At 43.7% G+C, this 19,669-nt stretch overlaps 1 protein-coding gene across 2 annotated transcripts in view; it reads right to left on the bottom strand.

The window, feature by feature from the left end:
• Positions 1–11,296: 11,296 nt before the first annotated feature.
• LOC147022342 (kinesin-like protein KIF9) overlaps positions 11,297–19,669 on the bottom strand; it is a 147,453-nt gene continuing 139,080 nt past the window's right edge. Inside the window, exons 22-23 of one of the 2 annotated variants that reach the window (XR_015061196.1) lie at positions 18,245–18,372; positions 11,297–13,015 (exon numbers count right to left, since the gene is read on the bottom strand). The gene's annotated coding sequence lies outside the window, so the exon portion shown is untranslated. Of the gene's footprint in view, positions 13,016–18,001; positions 18,373–19,669 lie in introns of those variants that run through there. The other variant, XM_085893133.1, reaches the window with a different exon arrangement.

Raw genomic sequence — 19,669 nt, 5'->3', positions numbered from 1 at the left:
TAACTCAGCGCACCTTGCGCGGTTCGAGGTTCCAGAGGAGTACGCATCGCGAAGAGCGTGTCGCAGGTTCGCTCGCGCGCGCACAGGCTCCGGAGCCAGGAGGCTCGCCAGCGCGGTCCAGCTCAGGCATGACAGGGAGTCGGTGCACGGCGCAAGAACGCGTGCCCGCCTTCGTCGGAGTCGACTTCGGCCACGTCGAGTGGGCAACGGCCGCGCTCAGTGTTCGTTTTATTGAGGTACGACAAATCGGGGGAATGATTTCTGCAAAGCCACGGCTAAAGAACGAGGGCACGCGGTTCGGCTCGAACGCGGCGTTGGATGTCGCGCAAGCTCTAAAGAATGTCCGGGGTCTCGATGGTCGGTGCGCAACAGATGGTCCGGAGGTCAGCGCGATGTGCCAGGCACGCACGGCCACGCGCACGGTCTGCGGCGCGGGTCGTGGGCGAGCGTTGCAATGCAATCACTCGGACGGCGGTCTGAGCACTCGAGGTCGTCTACGGTGTGTGGGCCGAGGGTCATCGCCCATCGTTACAGTCATAGATGGCGGTGTGCGAAGCGATCCTTCCGTCCCGGGTCAAGACCTACCGCCGGTATGGTGTTCGGTGCATGGCGTGCACGGTAACGCCCCGGGTCGAGTTTTGCAGCCTGAGCACGGAGATTCCAGTGACCCGGAGCGGGAGATGCTGCCCATGTTGAGCCTGGTTTCAGTTGGTCCTATGGTGACAGGACCGATGCCAGTGAATGTCGAAGTGATCGAGGCACTGATCGGGTGTCGAATTGAGTCCACTCGTGCTGCCCGCGCATCGCGCGTGTACACCGGCGAAGTGATTGCGCCGCTTGCAGCGCCCGACATCTCGGTGCTTTACCGGGGGCGAAGCGCCCTACTCACGGTGTTTGTGGTGCGAGGGGAGGGGCCCGTCCTTTTGGGTCGGGACTGGCTGGCGCACCTTGGGCTGGATCTCCAGTTCGTACCTCCAGGTGTGCCGGTGCTCTCTTCGATGTTTTCGTCGAGTACCGAGGGCGAGGTTCTGGCGGCGGGAGCCGCGTCGATGCAACGGGAGCGGCCGTTCGTTGCTGCCTGCAACGGCGGTGTGCGGTTCGGGAGCAGCAGGAGCCGTGCCAGCTCTCGCGATGAGCTCTCGCGCGTCAGCTGCGTGCATGGTGCGAGGTGCGCCGGTGTTGTTCGAGCAGCTTCAACGGGTTGCGGTGAGCCTGTGGCGTTAAAGGAAGTCGCGAGTCACAACATCGAGGCAACAACCAAGAGGCGGACTCGTGATGTGGGTTGTGGGTTGCTGTTCATTGCATATTTGTTTTTCATTGCTCGAGTGATGCGGTTTAACGTTGTTGAAATAAATGCCAGCAGTTCCCGTGTGAGAGTGGGTTTGGCGGAGATCAATCGATGGGATTTGTATTATGATCAATGTGATGTGGGGGCTTTGGGAGAGGTGGGGGCGAATAAAGAGGGTTTATTGGCCTCCAGTTGCCCCAGGCCACGGGTAGTTGTTTTGTCGGGTGCTGGGATTTTATCAAGAGAACGCGCTGTACGGAAAAATGAGTTTGCAATGGTTCCTGTGTTATTCCTATTGATTTATGACGAGCCTATGGTTGGAGTATGCTTTGAATGGAGTTGCGACCGTCTAACGGCCGTGGGGGTCTCGGAGATCGACTCGGAGCCGGGACTCGTGCGCTGGTCGGCGTTACCCCCACCTCTGCTTTCAGCAAGGTCAGACGTGCCTGGCGCCTGGGGCGCGGCTCTCTGGGTTCGCTCAAGGCCGTTTTGGCCATGCGGTGGAATCTCAACTGATTATGGTGCGTGGGGTGTTGGGGAGTGTTTGTTTCTTCCAGCCAAGGGCGCTGTTCAGCGCCCCCACCAAGGTCGGTCGGGTCTGGCGGTGGCGCCGCGGGTTCCAGACAGCGGGGGTCCGGCCTCGAAAGGTTTATCTGTTTCAGGTCTGGCTGGGGAAGAGGTGCCGCCTTATGGGCCGGAGGCGTTTGATGGTGCCGGGGGAGGTCGGGAGGTCGCCGCGACCTCGCCAAGGGCCATGTAAGCATGAGCCGCCTGGGGGCGTTTTCGCTGTGTAGTGCTGCTGTGCTTCTCCAGTAGCTCGCTTCACACGTTATATGATGTGATGTGCTGTTATACTTCGCTGTTTTCTTTTTTGTGCCTTGTCTACTGTTATACCATAGTCCTTCGTGCTGTTTATGCTTATTATGATGGTGATCATTTAATAATCATAGTTTTAGGAGGGAGGAGTGTGGTATAGCCTGTGGGCCTGCAGGGCGGGGCATGATGATGGGAGGAGGGGTCGTCGTGGTCATCGTGTCTGCCAGGAATATAAGGAGTGCGCGCCGCCTGAGGCGTGGTAGTGATGCCGTAGTCGCCCGGCTTGTGAGTGTGCTGACTACGTAATAAAGGAGAGCCGCGGGCAAAGTACGCCCGCGCTCGCGCTTGTGCAACACAGCCCGGCTCGACTGTTCCCCCGCTCGTGTCTGCCTGCTAAGCATCTTCTACCACGACACCACAGATATCTTTATTAAAATTAACTTTGGGGAAAAAAATAATTGAATAAAGAAATAAATAAACAATCACTTGTGGTGAAGAATAAAAGAAATTAAAAGTTCCGGAAAGAGTTTCAAAATCACTCCCGATAATGTTAAATACAAAATAAACACTTCCTGTCATCAACAAAATCACTTTCGGAAGTATAAAATTAAGTTTGGGAAAAAATAATTGAATAAATAAATAAACACTTCCGGTCATAATCTCCCAGCATGCATTATTCCCCATGGAAAAAAAAAACCGGAAACAAAACTAAAACCAGAAACAAAACAAAAACGGAAGCAAAATGGTCATAGCCAACGACACGGATTCACAATTGCCAGGGTATTGTGTTGTTTCCTATTCTCTCATGTGCACGCGTTAAGTAATATTCACAAGATAGAAATAAAACCCAATTGTGTTTATACACCGCACAGCGTTAAAAAAAAAAAAAACCAGAAGCTGAAGGTCATAGCTAATGACACGGATTCGAAATAGCCAGGGGTATTGTGTTGTTGTTGTTGTTTCCTATTCTCTCACGTGCACGTGTTAAGTATGAAGCTCACTGTGTTCGCTATAAATACCCCGTGCAGCTCCCCGAAAAATAAAAACATATGTGACTGCTACATTGTGTGACCGTGGAAATACTGCGGCCGCCGTATAATTGCTAGTGGCCGTAGATTTTGGAGACCCCACGGCCGCCGTGGCAAATGCGACCTAGGCCTGAACAACAAACACAGCGAATCTCTTCCTTATCCTCCTCCGCCCCCTCCCCCGCTCCCCACGGGTGGGAGGGAGTTGTTTACATCCCGTGATTCAGCTTCCGAAAATAAGCAAACACAGCCTGGACGCATCCGGAAATAAACAGACATGACCCGGACACGTCCATAGCATCCATTTTGTTATAGCGTCGTTTCAAATACATTACTGCATACAGTGTAAAAACATGTCTTTCACACACATTATGAATGCTTTTAAATTGTATATCTTTCGTTTTACATGCACCACATGACCTAAGGACAAAAGTATCTGCACTGCAAATCAAATTGCTTGTTATCAGTGCCCTCAAGTCATATTTTCCAGTGGAGTCCAGCTCTCGGGGCAAGAAACACTTTTCAGGAATGTTACTTCTGGGCAACTTAACGATTGGCTTTTAAGGAAAAAGGTGCACAAATTCATCAAGGTGAAGTTAACACATCTCAGCGACACAAATTCATCATGCAATGCAAAATAAAAATAAAATACGTTACATCCGGCGCTCTATTTCCGTTCATCTCCTGCCACGCCTTGCTGTGTCATAGCGTTATCGTGCTTGCTTTTTTCTGTTACAAAGTGATTGTAGTGTTAAATATGGCATCAAAACGCCCAGCTAATGTTAATGTTGCGTCTGAAAGCAAAGTGTCTCGTAAAAGCATAACACTGGAGCAATAAATGAAGGTGATTGGGCCGTAGATATTGCAAGTGATATGGCACTTGCTCCGACCACGATGAGAACGATTTTTAAACTTGCGGACAAGTGGCCAAAATGTGACGCCTTTGACTGCAACTAAGGTGCCACGTCGTACAAGCAGTGAGATGGAGCGAATGGAGAGACTGTTGTCCGTGTGGATTGAGGACCAAAACGAGCGGAATATGCCCCTGAGCTAGCTGGTTATTATGGAAAAGGTTGTTTGAAACATTAAAACAACAAGAAGGCGACAGTTCGATGGTGGAGAATTTTACAGCGAGCCGAGATTGGTTTCAGCGTTTTAAGCGTTGCAGAAACCTGCACAGTGTCAAGATTACTGGCGAGACTGCGAGTGCGGACATGCAGGCAGCGGATGAGTTCTCTACCAACCTGCAGGCGTTAACAGAACGCCGCAATCACCCCACACAGCTTGTTTTCAAAGGAGATGAAACGAGGCTTTTCTGGAAGCGGATGCCATCGCGCACCTTTATTGCAAGTGAAGAAAAGTGTGCTTCGGGATTTAAGGGCATCAAAGATCGCCTGACACTCTTGCTTGGAGGCAATTGAGCAGGAGATTTGAAATTAAAGCCGTTGCTCATTTCCCATTCTAAAACACCACGAGCAATGAAGGGTTTCTGCAAGACTCCTCTGCCTGTCCTCTGGTGGTCAAACCGCCAGGCTTGGATGACCAGGGACATTTTTCAGATCTGGTTTGTGCATGATTTTTGTCCAGCAGTAAAAACATAACTTTGAAAAGAAAACGCTGTAACTGTTGGACAATGCACCTGGTTACCCAGTCGACCTCGACTCCTCATCAAATGGCTTCAAAGTTGAAGTTGTGTTTCTTCCTCCAAACCCAACTTCGCTCCTACAGCCGATGGATCAGGGCGCCATCACAGCATTCAAAGCTTACTACCTGCGACGCACCTTTTCTCAGCTAATCTGTGACACGGATGGCAAAGAAAGCCAATCAATTCGAGACTTCTGGCAGTCTTTTCACTTCATGAAAGCCATTGAAAATATCGCTGAGGCCAGGAGAGAAGTTACAGACCACTGCATGAATGGTGTTTGGAGGAAGGTTTGGCCGGAGTGCATCACGACTTCATGGGATTCGAACCCAAACTACCCACACTGCACAATGAAATTGCCGAGATGCCCAATGAAGTGGGATTCCATGAAGTCAATGCAGGAGATGTGGAGGAGTTGCTGAACTCTCAGAGGGTGAGTTTGACCAATGAGCACCCAATGTAGCTCGTCCAATAATGGGCTGAATAAGCAACAGAAGAGGACCAATCAGAAAGGGTTTTAACGTGTAAAATTCTTTCAAACATCCTGCATAAAGTTAATGAGGCTCTAGAGTCTAGATCATGTGTATAAAAATGATCCTGACTTGGAGCGCAGCACTGCAGTGAAAAGAATGGCGTTGATGAATGCTTTCTCATACTACAATGAGCTCTACAAGGAGAAGTAGATGACCAGACAACTTTCTCTGAACTCATTCTTCAAGAGAAAACAGCCTGAAACTGCACCAGACTCTGAGGGTGACACAGAAAACCCCACTACCTCTCCCTCACCCAAGCATCCCCTACTGACCCCATTGATACCACATTTTTATCCAGTTTCGAGGGACAGCCTGATCTCGGCAGAATCTTAGTGGTACCATACAACTTCCACTTCTTAATGATCATCTTGACTGTGCTCCAAAGGATATTCAAGGCCTTTGAAATATTTTTATACCCATCCCCTGATCTGTGCCTTTCCACAACATTATCCCAGAAGTCTTTTGAAAGCTCCTTGGTGCTCATGGTTGAGTATTTGTTGTGAAATTCACTTCCCAGCAAAGGAAACCTTCGGAAACAGCCGATTTTATTCTGAAATAATCATAATCACTACAATTTAACACACGTGGAGGCCAATTAACTTGGTGTGATTTTGAAGGTGATTGGTTACACCTGAGCTAAATTACAATTACAATTATAAGGGGGGGGGGACATTTATCCAACTAACATATTCTAGTTTTGTGTTTATTATATTATTTTTCTGAAATTTTGTAGAAGTTGTGGGTTACGATGTCTAAATAAAGGTGGAAAAAGTGTGATTAAATGCAATTTAATTCCAGACTGTAAGGCAACAAAAGGTGAAAATTTTGAAAGGGGATGTAGATTTCCTATAGGCATTGTGTATATAATTACAATGGAGATTTGATTTTAGGTTTTGAGTTTTAATTGGGTATTATTTCACATTTTAAATGCAATGTAGTTTTAAAGTGATACGCAGATAATTTCAATTGTCTACACGGTATGACTTATTGAAAGGGTGAATGTTTCAAATGTTTTTCCAACAAGTGGCTCCTTATGAGTTTGCATTGGAATGGATTCTCATAACTGGATGTCATGCCGTCTGCTTTGAAGTTCATTTTCTATTCTACAAAGGACTTTTCCCTTCCCAGTATTTAGCAACATAAACACCCACGCAAGCATTCTTAAAAATCCCTGCAAAATGGAATGTAAATGCATTTGGATTGATTCCTCCTACAAGAGTAATTTTGATAATAACAGTTGAGAATTGTGTAAAAAAGAAAACTACTTTTATTCCCATCAGCATGGTTCATGATAGTTAATGACGGGCACTGTGATACAAATCAACACAAGTGTCACGCGATGCAGAGGTTTCATTGTTCAAGTCCAATTTTTAAGCATTCTTAAAAATCCCCGCAAAATGGAATGTAAATGCATTTGGATTGATTCCTCCTACAAGAGTAATTTTGATAATAACAGTTGAGAATTGTGTAAAAAAGAAAACTACTTTTATTCCCATCAGCATGGTTCATGATAGTTAATGACGGGCACTGTGATACAAATCAACACAAGTGTCACGCGATACAGAGGTTTCATTGTTCAAGTCCAATCCAATTGAGGTTCGTAAACGATTTCGCACCTTGTGCCGTCCACGTAACACGGCGAACACATTGTGGTTTTGCTTAATTGCCACCAAGATGTGTTTCCTGTGTTGTGCTGGTTGTGCTGTCTATACCATGAGGTTGCTGTCGTGTAAGCACGGTCAGGTGACCTTGCGTCACATTCACATGACTATTTGAACAGCAGTGGCAATGGCAGAGAACAATCATCCTGAAGATACACATGAGTGACTTGAGACGTGGGTGTCAACGGGGTTACACGAGATGCCCTCTCTGACCTAACAATGACTGCCTGCATATATCGCGTCACCAAATGCTCAAGGCACTGTTGTCATCAAAAGAAAATACAGTGGGCTACTTGTATTGTCTGACACGGTAATAGGTCACAAAGGATGGTTTGAAAAGTGTTCGCAGATCATTTTTGTTGCAATTTAAAGGATGTAACCAGACTGATAAACGCACCACTTGTTCATGTCAAAATGAAGAATGAGCAATTTTAAAAGGAGTTGTCTAAATCTTGGTGGTGTGTACAATTTGATTAATTCATTGGCTTGAGTTAGTAGCAGATGCCTGAAGGTCATGATATGAGACAGGCACATGGATGACGTGGCCTCGTGTGGCTTTTCCAGTCCTATCCGTCACTTGGGTGACTATGACGGCGGAACAATAGTGAGAAGTGTTTGTGAAAGTGCCACAACAGACCTTTTAACCCAGCAAGTGGATAGGTTGAGTGGAAGTCGGACGGTTAGTGTGGGTATAGTGAGGGTTATGTAGCGATGACAAAACTTACGGAGCGATGGCCAAAGAGGCCACAGGATGTTTTGCTCGTTTGGTGTTGCAGTAATCCTAATGATGGTGCCGGCTTGCACGGTTATCATTCATAGTTAATTTGGTGTTGTTGTTGTTGTTACACATTCGGCTCTTGTACATATTTCTGAGCAAGTTTTTTTTCTGAGACTCAATGTGTCTCTTCAACTATGACTGATACTTCTTTAACAATCCCAATTAATCCCACATTCTTGTGGGGTTGGCCACAGGAGTTACATGAGCTCAAGTCTCTCATGAACTAGCTGGCATGGCCTGACGTTCGCTTGGAGTTGGGTTTGGACAGCAATTTGGAATTTATTTTGTGTTCTGGAGATGTAATAGCTTTATTTGGTTTTCGCACAGACAAGGTAAGTTAATAGATGGGACACCCGGCTTAACGTCCATCTGAAGGAAGGTGCACTTAAGAATGTAACACCTTGTCTGGAACACTCCAATCTGACAGTTAAAAGTCGTGTTTGGAATCGAACCCATGCTGGACCTCTCAAAGTTAAAGACGACATGCCTTTCAACCACCATGTATACTCTTTCATACCAGAATACATTTTTCCTGTGTGTCGGCATTTCTCCTTCCCCCTCAATACCTATGTGGCACGAATTCTACACCAATACAAGGTGCTGTATAACCAACCCTCCAGTGCTTCAGTGGTGATTGCCACATCTTATCAGCAGAAGCTGCCTGATTTCACTGAATGGAAAACAGTTTTGGGGAAAATGTACTCACAGTTTCCACTGAGTGTCCACAACAACAACAACAACAACAACAGCATTGGTTTTTGGATACAACTACCGACTGTGTATATGGGAGATACTCCTTTCTAGCTACATTAGCCTCAAGCTCTTCCATCTTGATATTTAAACTCTTGGCGTCGGTAGAGAACATCCTTAACGTTTCACCTCCGGCACCAAAGGTAGATGGAGGCTGCGTTTTCACTGCTGTTTGTCTGTCTGTGAGCAGGATATCTCAAAAAGTAATGGACGGATTCCGACGAAACTTGGTACACGAGTTGGGTCGGTGACAATAAAAAGCCGATTGGATTTTTGGTTCAGGTCCGAATCCAGATCCGTCCCATCAGTGGGATACAAAACGTAGACTGTTCAGCCCGGTGGAGGTATGCGTTCCAGCGAGTTCTACTTCCCTCCTGGAACCACACTTTGTTGCCCGTCACCACCAACTATGCCATCAGCATCACCTAAAAAAAAAAAGCCTTCATTCGCTCCGAAATTTCCAACGCAAATTTTTCTGCTCAAACTGATCGACACTTCGAAGGATCCATGGAACTTCGACACAGGAGAAGGCCATTTGGCCCATCAAGCCCGCACACTTTAAACGATAAAGTCGTGATCGACAAAAGTCCCACTTGAAGCAGTGCAGACATGGCTTACATGGACCCGTTTATAGCAGACAAGCGGGATATGGTGTCTATGTCCGCTTGTACACCGTGTTAACAAGCTTAGTGTGTAATTATCCCGGGCATTAAGTCCGCTCTCGGGACTAAACAAATACTTTCTCCATTGCTGGAGGAAGTTAGTGCTGAACAAATGTCGTTCTTCAACATGGCACGAATTAAGTCCTTCCCTAATTATTCTTCTCAATGAATGACTAGGCCATGGATAGATTAGTAGGGAACCCTTATTAAGGATACAGACCATTATTTCCCTTTCCCCATGGGGCTACCGGCTGGGATGGGATTATAAACCAAGCTCGAGTCCCATTACGGGGGTTTCCTCATGGCTGCTCCGCTCGGTTGATTAAAGAAACCGCAGAATGTTCATTGTAATCATCACAAATAAATGCCTGTAGCTTAATAAACGATGATCCCTGCACCCATGCATAGAGAGCACAACCTCGGTGACCGCATAACAAACTGTGTGATATACAGGTTTAAAAGAGCAAATGTATTCCCAACAACAAATGTATTTCAACGAGCCAAGAGGAATCGATAACTAGTAAGGAGGGATCTGTAACTAGCCAGAAGGTTTTGATTGATAATTATCAGTTAGGAAAGTCACACACACACACACACACACACACACACACACAACTATGGCAAACTTACAAACTTACACATGCAATTATGACAACTACTCAACTCCTCAACCCCCCCCCCCAGACCAAGGAAAGTCCTCCAACCCCTGCCCCCTTTCCTCACCCTCTCGCTCATTAAAGCAAAACGGGTATTCCCACATCAAAACAGCTCCCCGATCATGCCATCACAGACTTCACGGAAACCCGGTACGGTTACCTGTCCAACTCGTAGTTTTAAGAGAAAATAGTGAGAAAAAAAGTATAGGTACATTCAAAGTACACCGCCCCCATGACAAATAAATAACAACAAATCCTCCAGCGCACAACATTGCCGGGGCACCTTCGGTGACCGACGACGCGGCCGTGAACCACATGGACATGGAATTGAGAAGGAGCGGTGTACAATATTTGATTAATTGTGCAATTAAAATAACGAAATAATAATCGTAAAATAATTAATTTCTTAATTAATTGGCTCTCTCTATCGAGTGCAGCTTGTGGCTGCTGGTTGCATCATTGATTGGGACACGGCTATGATGCTGATGCAGTGTCCCCCTTACCAGTACTCTGGTACTCATTTTGCCGACCTCGGAAGGATGACAGGCTGAGTCAACCTCCTGGTGTGTATTAATTCAGCGGCCAACGGGGCTTGAACTCAGGACCCAAGGATCCCAAGCCACCACCCTAACCACTAAGCCACTAACACCAGGCTAATCAATTGGCTAATAGCACACCAAAACCATCACTGTTTCATGCGAATCTGTAACTTTTTGAAAATTAAATTATTCATCGAAAAATGAATAATTAATCGATTAATCAATATATCAAAAAAATATCTTTTGTAGCCAAAGCACTTGTTCACTATTGTGCCCAAATTTCAGCTTCCTAGCTCAAAGGATGGCTGAGATATCGCCCGGACAAACAACCAGGAAAACAAACAAGAAAGCAAACGGAGTAAAAACAGAATGCTCCCTTCATTCAGCACCCAGTGATGACGTCGTGCATCACCTGGACAGGGAAATGGGAAGGAGCAGTGTCCACCAACAGCAAGGACCCATGTAACCTCTGTGGTAGAATCACTGCTTGAGAGAATGCCACAGTTATTCTGGGTGGTGTATAAGCAACAGAATGCTGCCTCGATCGCTGAGGTCTATCTTCACAAGGCCTGTGATGCCTAACGACTCAAAATCCTTTTAACTGTCGCTTTGGTCGTTTTTTACTGAAGGGAAAACTCATAGGGAGGGCATGGGGATTGTGAATATGGCAGCTCCGAAGATGTCTTTGACTTTGCATAGCAAAAAGCAAGAACGTCGTAGCCGTAGCATAAGAAATTGTCGGTGGAGTCAGACGAACTGTCCAACCAATGGGTGGAACCAAAACGCACACATGGATGGATACATGCATGGCATCTTTTATGTATCGATGGAAGCAACAGAAGAACAGACAAGCAAGTATCAGCGGCATAGCTGCACCCTCTGAAAATTATGTTACCTGCAGTCATGTGCAACATACAAAAGAAGATAAGCATCCAAAGAGGGATTTTAATACAACCAGCCAGGAGGAATCGACAACCAGTCAGGAGGGATCGATAAGTAGCCAGTTGCTTCCTTACTGCCTTATGATCCTGTTGTGCCTGATGGCATATCGAACCTCTTGAGGATCTCGTTTGTCGTTTGTCTTGTGCCCACTGACTGATCGCTGTCCAGGTGGCTTCCAGTTAACTCGGATACATTTCCACCGTAGGCTGCCAGGTCTCTGTAGGTCGTCCAACTCTCCTTCTACCCTCAGGCTCACAGTGTATCGCTCTTTTTCTGATGTTGTTTTCCATAGGCAGTATGTGCGCAATCCATCTCCACCTCCCAATCTTTATTTCTTCCATGATGTTTTTCCTTTGAAGCCTTCTTTCTACCTCTCTCTCTATCTGGCCATAAGATTGGCAAAATATTTTTGTGATCGCTATAAATAAAGGATTCTTGTTTCTGTGCAATAACTTTGGTGATGTTCAATGCAAATAGTAGAACTGATTTTAAAATACTGTCAAACATTTGAAACTTTGTTCTTTTGTTGTATTTTTAAAAATTATTTTATTTCCAGATTTCTCCCATCCTCATCAATTCTACGTTCTACATCTTCATCAGTAGATACATAAACTGGTCTACTTCTCATGATTGCAAATGATTACATTGTTGTTTGGTGCATGTAGTCTGCTGCTCTCTGTTTTGTTGGTGTTGATTTTCAGTCATACTTGCAAGGCATACTCATGGAGCTTGTTTACTTTCTCTTGCAAACTTTGCTTGGTGTCCAATAGCAAACAGATGTCATCTACAAAGCTGAGCTCTTCCAGTGGTTGCCTTGAGCCCAGTCTATTCCATATCTGCCATGTACTGTAGGCCTCCTTAATACTCAGTCCGATACAAGGATAAATAGTAATGGAGACATCATGGATGTCTCACTCCTATTGTGGCTTCATTGCTCATAAAACTAGCCACTAGCCAGTAGGTATTGATACATATACTACAGATATGGATCTAGCCTGTAGCGTGTGTATGTCGCGTGTATACAAACACACACTGGCGAGATTCGTACAGATTGAACGAGGAATCCAACTCACTTTTGGCCACAAGCTTCGCTCCATACGGGAGTCGGGATGGTTCCTGCAGAGTTAACATTCCTATGATTCAGAAAAGTCCCAAAGAACCAGAAAAAGTTCCAGTAGTCCAGATAAATTTCTGGTGAGTCAGAAAACGTTCCAATGAATTTAAAATGGCTCTAATGGATCAGAAAAGGTTGTAATGGGCAATAAAAGGTTCTAATTAATATCAAAAGGCTTCAATGAAAAATAAAAGGTTCAAATTAACCAGAAAAGGTTTAAATGAAAACAATGGGTTCCGATGTATCAGAAAATGTTCCAATGCATCAAAAAACATTCCATTGATTCAGGAAAAAGTTACAGTGAATAAGCTTGAATGCATCACATGTTGGTCTTCAAAAGGTAACCCAAATACAATAAGAATACGGATACGTTAGAACCCGGGAGGGCTTCGTTCCGCCATTTGATACCGATTTTAGGAGATTACAACCACTGAGGAGTGACGGTGATCATTTCCAAATGAAATCCCAGTTAAACCTCAGCCAACAACCGGGAACACCATCCGAACCGAGGCAGCACGTCCATCGCAGGCTGCGCAAGAGAACATTGCGTTTTAATCCTGGTCTTTTACGACTCCAGCATTCCTTCCATTATGGCCCAATTGCTTCCTGTGAACAATTACACTCAAGGGAGGGGAGAGGGGGCACATTATAAAACGGAAAGAACAGGTATAATGGTTCCAATTCACGAGCTGTAAGATGCAGTACCCTCACACCTGTGTGACCGCTTTTACAAGCATTAGCCTCTTGCCAGGGTCTACAATGCGAGATCACAAAAATGCCAACGACCTTTTATTGGTTCGAAATGAGTTAAGGATTTTTTTTTAGATCCTCGTGGAGGATCTCTAAGTCTTACTCACGTTGTTGTTCTTGTGGACTTTTTTGTTTCACAGCCTACAGTTTTCATCGAAACTTCCTGAAACTTGGCATATATATGTAAAAATACCCTGCGCAGACAGTAACCGTCTCCGATTTTGAAAATTCCTCTGAGAAAAAAAGTTATGACGTCAAAATATCTCCGCTAATGGAAATCGCCTAAAAATTATCTCCGAAACTAAGCAAGCTTTTTGAATTCTGTTTGTGGGAATCGAACAAATGTTTGTTTGTGGGAAAACTCTGGGTTATGAAACAAAAAATGTCAAAAATAGGAATGACGTCATAAAAATTGATATGACCTCATAGTGATGTATCATATGTGCGGTAATTCATCATTAGCAGAGATGAATTACCGCACATATGATACATCACTATGACGTCATATCAATTTTTATGACGTCATTCCTATTTTTGACATTTTTTGTTTCATAACCCAGAGTTTTCATCGGATCTTTGTGAAACTTGCCATGTATATGCAGAAAGCCCACGCGCATGCAGTAACCATCTCCGATTTTGGAGATTCTTCCGAGAAAAAAAGTTGACGTCATAATATCACCGCTAATGGAAATCGCCTATACTATTATCTCCAAAACTAGGCAAGCTGTTTAAATTTTGTTTGCGGGAATCAAGCCGGGCATTAGCACAGATAATTTATCGCAAACCTGATACATCACAATGACGTCATTTTCGTTTTTATGTCATCATTAAGAGGACGAGGATCTTAGCTCATTTGAGCTTGTTTTGAACCTGCAGGACATTGTTTTACAGACAAAAGGTGCAGGTGTATAATGACGTCAAAAGGAAACTTCAGGAGGGTACACATATGCCTACACTAAACGAATGGCATCAGATTAATTAATGACGTCAGTGTCAGATTGATCTGAGCTGTCTAGTCTGGGTTCGATTCCCAGCACCACTCGAAACGGCTAGACTAGTATTTTGCACGCGGGGTGTTGCTCCACAAGGTGCGCCGTTCTTCGTTCAGAATGGACGTTAAACCCGGTCTCCTGTCTGTATTAGTCCATGGCGGTTAAAGATTCCACGGGGTGTTTTTACGAAGTGTCGGCGAGTTATCGCCAGCATCCTGAATAAATTACAATGTGTGAGTACACTCCATTAGTGGCAGAAAAACGTTTCAGTGGTGATGCAAGCAGCCGCAGCCCGACGTTAAAGGCATCTTCACAATGGGTAGGGGTGCTTGTGCCAATTCGGGTTTATAGGTGGTGATGGATCATCGATGTTTTGCCAACACATGGCTGTAACTGAGGTGCTCAAATCCCTAAAATGCGAGTTCATTCCAAACGTACACTTAAAAGATTGATAAAACAGATGCTAAAGACCATTGGTCTATAATTCAGACACCATTGCTCTTTGTCTTCACTGTACAAACTTGTTTCAAACACTAAATTATAATCGTCATTTATTATACATGAAGAGACAATCTCTTTATTATGTACACAAATATACCTGGGTTTATTATTATTGGTTCACGAGCGCCAGCCAGAGTGACCACTATATTCGTTATGTCTGTGTGTCTGTCTGTCCAGAGCATAACTCTGTGGACTTTGATCCGATCTTGATGAAACTTGGTTATGTGTTCGATATCAATGTCGAGTTGTGTTTTCCTGGATGAGGGCGTGGCTACGCCAATTGTGGGCGGAGCCACGCCCCAAAATAGCCATTTTTAGGGGGTCGTCAGATTAAAAATCTATCTTCTCCTGAATTGACTGAATGGAATGGGTTCTTCGGTATCTGAATAGCAAAATGAATGATCTAAAATTTGTGGTTGTCCGATTTTTTCATTTTCGTCCCAAGGTCAAGGCCACAAGGTCAAAACTTAGAAAATTGCGAATTTTGACATAAAAATCATACGACCGCCCAAACTTTGAGAGGTAGGATGACAATATTTTTTAATGCATCATCTTGAGGTCATTCCCCACCTAAAGTCATGAAACCATTTTTCTCTATCTCGAACACATTGCCCGTGGCGCCCCCTTCAAGTTTGTTTTTACGCTGATTTCATCAAAGTATGTATAATCCGATGAGTGTGAAATGCCATATAGCCTATATGACGATACATTGTTCCTGGAATGTTCCAGAGGAAGTTTTGCACCAAAGGTCATAATCCTTTACCTTTGACCTTTAAAGGCCACAAAGGTCAAATTTTCAAAGTTGTGGGAATCAAACCGGGTTTTCGACCTTCTTCGACGAACTAACTCCAATAAGCTATAGCACGTATCCTGTTTCCTTATTTTAATGTCCACAACATTGTTTTGTGACCTTTAAAGGTTATGCAAAGATCAAATTTTGAAAGTTGTTGAACGAAACCAGGTTTTCGACATTTTGCAGCGAATAACCTGTCACTCATACTACATCATGTTGATCATTTTTATAACTTGGTCAAAAATTATCACATTGTCTCATCCTTGTCTTCTGAAACAATCTGCATTGTCAAATACCGCTCGTGAACCATCGTCGCCTCCCGGCTTGTTATTATTTTTTAATTGCTGTCCTCCCCACTACAAGCAGATGACCTCCCTCCAACTCCAGTATGTGACATCACATCACTTACCCTTTTTTCATTTGCTCAATTTAGCCTCTTCCTCTTCAAATTTATCCTCTTCCGTTTCAAATTTAACCTCCTCCTCTTCAAATTTAGCCTCTTCCATTTCAAATTTAGCCTCCTCCTCTTCAAATTTAGCCTCTTCCGTTTCAAATTTAGCCTCCTCCATTTCAAATTTAGCCTCCTCCATTTCAAATTTAGCCTCCTCCTCTTCAAATTTAGCCTCTTCCGTTTCAAATTTAGCCTCTTCCATTTCAAATTTATCCTCTTCCATTTCAAATTTATCCTCTTCCATTTCAAATTTAGCCTCTTCCGTTTCAAATTTAGCCGCCTCCATTTCAAATTTAGCCTCCTCCTCTTCAAATTTAGCCTCTTCCGTTTCAAATTTAGCCTCTTCCATTTCAAATTTATCCTCTTCCATTTCAAATTTATCCTCTTCCATTTCAAATTTAGCCTCTTCCGTTTCAAATTTAGATTCTTCCATTTCAAATTTAGCCTCCTCCTCTTCAAATTTTTCCTCTTCCATTTCAAATTTAGCCTCCTCCTCTTCAAATGTAGCCTCTTCCATTTCAAATTTAGCCTCCTCCTCTTTAAATTTAGCCTCTTCCATTTCAAATTTAGCCTCTCCCATTTCAAATTTATCCTCCTCCTCTTCAAATTTAGCCTCTTCCATTTCAAATTTAGCCTCCTCCTCTTCAAATGTAGCATCTTCCATTTCAAATTTTTCCTCCTCTTCTTCAAATTTAGCCTCCTCTTCTTCAAATTTAGCCTCTTCCGTTTCAAATTTATCCTCCTCTTCAAATTTATCCTCTTCCATTTCAAATTTAGCCTCCTCTTCTTCAAATTTATCCTCTTCCATTTCAAATTTAGCCTCCTCTTCTTCAAATTTATCCTCTTCCATTTCAAATTTAGCCTCCTACTCTTCAAATTTAGCCTCTCGCATTTCAAATTTAGCCTCCTCCTCTTCAAATGTAGCCTCTTCCATTTCAAATTTAGCCTCCTCTTCTTCAAATTTAGCCTCCTCTTCTTCAAATTTAGCCTCCTCTTCTTCAAATTTAACCTCTTCCGTTTCAAATTTAGCCTCCTCTTCAAATTTATCCTCTTCCATTTCAAATTTTGCCTCCTCCTCTTCAAATGTAGCGTCTTCCATTTCAAATTTAGCCTCCTCTTCTTCAAATTTAGCCTCCTCTTCTTCAAATTTAGCCTCTTCCGTTTCAAATTTAGCCTCCTCTTCAAATTTATCCTCTTCCATTTCAAATTTTGCCTCCTCTTCTTCAAATTTATCCTCTTCCATTTCAAATTTAGCCTCCTCCTCTTCAAATTTAGCCTCTCGCATTTCAAATTTAGCCTCCTCCTCTTCAAATTTATCCTCTCCCATTTCAAATTTATCCTCCTCCTCTTCAAATTTATCCTCTCCCATTTCAAATTTATCCTCCTCCTCTTCAAATTTATCCTCTCCCATTTCAAATTTATCCTCCTCCTCTTTAAATTTTTCCTCCTCCTCTTCAAATTTAGCCTCTTCTTTCATTTTATCAATGCGTACAGAATAAATAGTGTTCCTTATGGAGCACAACTTTTCTCAGTCCCAAGGTGCGAATAATTCAGTTTTGCTTTAAAATGAATAAGGACACAATTATAGGTGTGGATGACAAAGTAATAATTGGACTTTCAATGCAGGAGGTTGCCATTTGGACCATCATGCCTGCACTACATCATCACCTTCACCATCATCCTCAGCCTCTTCAGTAATATAATTAAGAAAAAGCCATTCATATGTTTCGGTGGTAAAAGTTAAACTACGTCCCCATGTCTCTTAATTACATCCTGGATGAATGTCAGTTTCACAGTGACTACGTCTATTTATTACGTACGATTTTAAGGTACCTTTTGAACCTTTCGACCCTTTAGACTGCTTCGGGTCTTTTGGACCCTTTACACCTTTTAAGACCGTTTAGGCATTTTAGACACCTTTAAGAATTTACATCCTTTCTACGCCTTTGACCCCTCAAGACTCTCAGACCGCTTGAGCCCCTTTAAACCCCTTTAGACCCTAACTACAATTGCAACATACCCTTTTGACCTTTAGAACCCTTAAGAGGCTTATAGACCCTTTGTACCATTTGTATCCTTTGAACCTATTAACCCCTGAGACCCTTAGGACCTCCACACGCTTTAAACACTGGTAAACACACATCACACAAACATCAAAAGAATCTTCTTGCAATATCCAGACTATACTTTTTTCAGCAAGTCATGTGCAATCTCTACTCTGCGCTGAGAACTCCGCTAGTTATTACTAAAAACTGCTGTGAAACACATCGCTGGTAAAACACGAGAGAAATTTAAATTTTAAACAATCCTGGCATGTTGGCTCACAGTGTGATTGTGAAAAAACTCACCATCTCTATTTAATTTCCCTTCGGTTACTTTACAGGCAAACGTATGACAGGTAGTGAGTGCGAGGGCAGATGCACACCTGGCAGGGCGACTCCCTCCCTTTAAACACGAATCTGGTTTTCGTTCAGTCCTGGGGGGGGGAGGGGTAATAATTCACATCTCATTATGATAGCAATTTACACATCACTGCAATCTGCTCCCATTGTAATCTCCATCACTTTCAACGAGGCCAATCCAGAATACAGCTGATTCATTTTCACCTCCAAATTGAAAACTACTCTCGTTTCACAACTTTGCAGAAACAATCACTTTAACAAGCAACAGTGGATTTCTTACAATTCCTAAGAGGATTCATGGGGAGGAAGGAGGATAAAACTTACATAGCAAAGGAGAGGATACAACATGTCAGAAAAGTGTGGAGAAACAATGTCCTACTGAGAGATAGGGGACTGTGGTTATACTCAGCTCATAGGCCAGGGGCCAGTGGGACCTACCTTGCACCCCCCCCCCCCTGCGACAATTTTTCACTGATACCACAGTGTTCATATATATCCCAAGTATCAGAAAAAAGATGTTCCCAGAAAAATAACTCATTTGCACTAAACTTTATGAAGCTGTTTCCATTTTTGCATGTAATTAAGCTATCCAAACATTATTCTACATCTCTGACAACAAAGGAAATATGTTCACTCTACTCCTTGACCCTCCAAACATATGTGTAGATTCCTCATTTACAAATTTCCATGTACCAGAAGTTGAGATATTTACGAAAATGAGAATTTCCATAATGGCGGATCCTAATTAGCACATCAATGCATTTAAAATTATTTCCACTACTTTTACTCAAACAGAAAATAGTTATGTTTCCCTTAAACACCAACAGACATCATAAGTCGCAGTTATGTATTATATCAGGACCAGGTAATTAATTCTATTGATTAATCTCCACTGATTAATCAATTGGCTGTTAACTCACAGGTAACTCCACTAGTTGGCTGTTAGTGTTTACACATTTACTTTATTACACACTAGCAAATACAACCTATCACTTCGTTGACAGGAATATTAAGAGGGGAGGGGGGAGAGAAAGAGGGAGAGGAGGGATGGAAGGGAGAGAGGAGGGATGGAAGGGAGAGAGGAGCGAAGGGGGGGGGAGAGGAGCGAGGGGGAGAGGAGCGAGGGGGGGGGAGGAAAAGAGAGAAACAGGTCAGAGAGAGGGAGAGGAAGAGGGGTGAGAGAGGGAAAGGAGGGGGAGGGGGGATTCTGGCAGATGTGACACCCAGTTTAACATCCATCCGAGAGATGGCGCACACATTGATGAATCACCTTTCCTGTGAAACACCAGGATGACAGTTTATAGCTGGATCAGGATTCAAACTGAGGTTAGACCGCTTAGAGCGAGCGTGCATACCTCTCAACTATCCTGC

This window comes from Eptatretus burgeri, chromosome 8 (genome assembly GCF_056783735.1).
Source record: "Eptatretus burgeri isolate ZD-2024b chromosome 8, Ebu_testis_v1, whole genome shotgun sequence".
Classification (NCBI taxonomy): Eukaryota; Metazoa; Chordata; class Myxini; order Myxiniformes; family Myxinidae; genus Eptatretus; species Eptatretus burgeri.
This window is presented reverse-complemented; position numbering and strand designations above follow the sequence as displayed.